Source organism: Atta colombica, unplaced genomic scaffold (genome assembly GCF_001594045.1).
Source record: "Atta colombica isolate Treedump-2 unplaced genomic scaffold, Acol1.0 scaffold14, whole genome shotgun sequence".
Classification (NCBI taxonomy): domain Eukaryota; kingdom Metazoa; phylum Arthropoda; class Insecta; order Hymenoptera; family Formicidae; genus Atta; species Atta colombica.
Genome location: NW_017259228.1, coordinates 292,660 through 295,926, shown reverse-complemented (window position 1 = coordinate 295,926; position 3,267 = coordinate 292,660).

Sequence of the window (3,267 nt, the reverse complement as noted above, 5' to 3'; positions counted from 1 at the left end):
TCTCTCTCTCTCTCTCTCTCTCTCTCTCTCTCTCTCTCTCTCTCTCTCTCTCTCTCTCTGCAACGGCGACCCCTCAGGGCTGCCCGTTACTTTAGCATCAACAACAATCTCCACCGGCGAGCGCCGTTATTCCGTTAGTGTCTTAGTGGCAGCGGAACCGGCGGCACCAATACACCGGTAGACAGGGTTGTCAGTGGTGTATGCGCGCAGAGTTCGAGTGGACTCTCTCCTCCTCCTTCTTCGTCGTCCATCCTGTCGTTTCTCTATCCCTCTTTTCCCGTGGGCGCTCGCTCGCTACTCGTCTTCTTCCTCTTTGTCGCTCATTCCGCTCTCACCCCCTTCCTACCAACGACCGGCCTTTCTGTCTTGCTCGGCCACGGTCCACTCTCCGACCAGTAATTAAACAGCCACGAGGCGGGCAAATTGAATCAGTCGAAGAGACAAGGGAGCGTCGACGCAGAGGTGACGGCCAACTAGCCACAACTATGGTGTCTATAGTGAAAGGGCCATCGCGGCGTTCTCGCGTGAGTATAGGTGCGAGGCCGAAGCCGGACCGAATGAGGGACAAAATGCGGGGATGGGATGGAGAAAGGGGATCGCCTGGCTTACAGAGGCTAGGTGGACGGATACATCCTGGTCTAGAAGCCAACCACCCCACTGAGAGCCCGGGGAGAGTTCGGGCTATGGACCGCCGCCCAACGCGTCGTCCTTCCACTGGCATCGTTGCCTGACGATGTTGCATTAACTCCCCGTCCTCTCTAAGTGCTAAGTTTACCCCAAGATTGCATAATGCCCGGCCTCCATGTAGACGAACGTGTTGACGATATCCACGAACGCGGAGACGTTCGATTACGCACGCGTGTGCGTAAAACATATATACCGGTTCTGTAGCGCGCTGTCGATGTTGCGGCTAGTTTGATAGGCTTGTGCGTCAAATATGATATGCTACAAAATGATGGATCGTTATTGATAACGGCCAACTCCCTACGGGAAATAAGTTTCTTGCTCCGACGTGCAGGACGCGGAACGTATTTCGTGACTGTGGCCGTAAAACGAAGACAAATTTTAAGTTAAAAACTATCTCACAACTTGTCTTTTTCTATGAGGAACGTAATACGATTACACGTGCGTGACATAATTTTTGTAAAATTGTTTCTAAATAAAAAATTAGATACTGCCAATTAAATATTACTAAATTATAACTAAATTATAACTAATCACAAATCGATATATATAATACATCGCTATTTAAAGCAAATATTTTACTCAGATAACGCGGCATTTTATAAAACGGTAATACATAACATTGAAAAAGCTTAATCGGAGTCTTAAACGGAAGTTAAGTCATACTAAAGTTTTACTTCCGGAAAAATGGTGTGCGCGAGAAAGAATCTAAATACCGAGCGAGCTCCATAACCGCGGCGAAGCGCCATTCCCCAGGATTCATCGAAGGCACCCTTCGTTACGACCATGGCAGTATAATGAAAATATAACAGTTCCTATGCCGCGGAGTTCGTCTGGCAGCCTTCTGGCGCATCAACCTGACACATAAACTCTTATTATGCTATACGTTACCGGGCGGGGGCGCTAATGGAGCCACAAGTCAGCCGGGTATCGTGGCTTGCCGCTGCACCCGTCTACTTATTTTATATTTAAGCGCCGTAAAGAAGGAGCTACTTACCGGACGAAAGGGATATTTAATAATAAATTTTCGCGCGCCGACTCCGGCCATCACGAGCGCCAGCGTTTACCGACGACGAGCGACGACCTTGATCCTAATTTTCCTCGCGCCACTTCGTAGTTGCGTTCTGCGTACACGGAGATAATCGGAGTGGTCGTATATACAGCACGCGCAGATAAAAGTCGTCTCGTCGCGCTCGATGCAATTCAAGTTTTTGCGAGACAAGTGAGCGGTTGCGCGTGATGGCGACAATAACAGTATAAATATTTCACCGCTCACGCGCGGCCACCCTATCCCCAAATGAGTATCGCATACATTCATGGCCTGAACCAAGTTCGCCGAAATGGGAAATTCGACACGACGAGTCTCGTCGTCGACAATCGACGACCGTCGACGATTTAACCGTCGTCGAGTTCGCACGCGCGAGCGGGTAAAATCGATAATCGCAAACGAAAACGTATCCATAAATTCCGCGACGCGGCCCGTGTACGGCTGTATGAAAATTACAAAGCTATTAATTATGACCGCGATAAATTAAGCAGCCGTGGGGCCATTATAGAGCGCGAGCCCCGGTGAATTGTTGGTAAACTTGGTCCAAGTACGCAACACGGGCGGTGGTAGTGCTCTCTCGGCCCAACGCGGCTCACCAGGCATATAATAATGGTTGGTTAGAATGCTAATATATGTCCGGACGGCGGTGGCACCGGGGGACCTTGCATCATCGGAGGACCCAACTGGGCACTCGCCCGTTCCTGGCCGGACACCGTATAATCTACACCCCGAGACGTTATTACTCCCCGAGACACTAAAACCGCGTCGATGGAGCGGGGGTAACGCCACCACCAGCGAACCTCTCGCTGTCGAAGGACCGAAGCTGTTGGCTCCTTTCGACCACCTTGGTACCGACCACCTTCGAGCCACTCTCCAAGTCCCGTGAGGCTAATTGCTGAGAACCCGAATCCGACTACCTCATAGATTCGCCCCGCGTTCGCCGAACGACCGAACAAACTTGAGAGAAATTGCGCCGGCAAATTTATAGCGAATGTGATATAAGTAGAGAACGGCTGCACGAGCTTTTTCCCTGATTGTTGGCGCTCGATACCGTAACCGATGACCAGCAGTCGCATTTCAAAGAGCGACCCTTAAATCTCGGCCCCTTGATCCGTGGATCCGTCGTGGATACGTGTTCCTGAGCTTGATCGCCTCGAGGTCGAAACTTACTTGGCCAGTAGTAGTGGCGGACACTGGACAGACATTTGGAGCTGGCATGAGACTCGCCCGGTAGATATAGCAAGCGGAAGGTTGTAGAGGGCAGAGACGGGGAGGAATGACGGGTCTCGTGCAAGAAGGAGATTTCCTTGCTGTCCCGTCCACATGCTCGATTCAGTTCACCGTCGAGTGGCGAAGTAAGGAAGTGTAGGTTGCGGTGGTGGTTGAGAGGGCCGACACAATGCCCACCCTGCCGGGGGCCACGTCAACTCGAGAGAGCACTGACCAGGACCTGGCTTTGTACCCGAAGATGTTCTAAGAAGGACTCGCAAACAACCATCATCTCGTCGAGCTTCTTCTTCGTATATATGCGACGC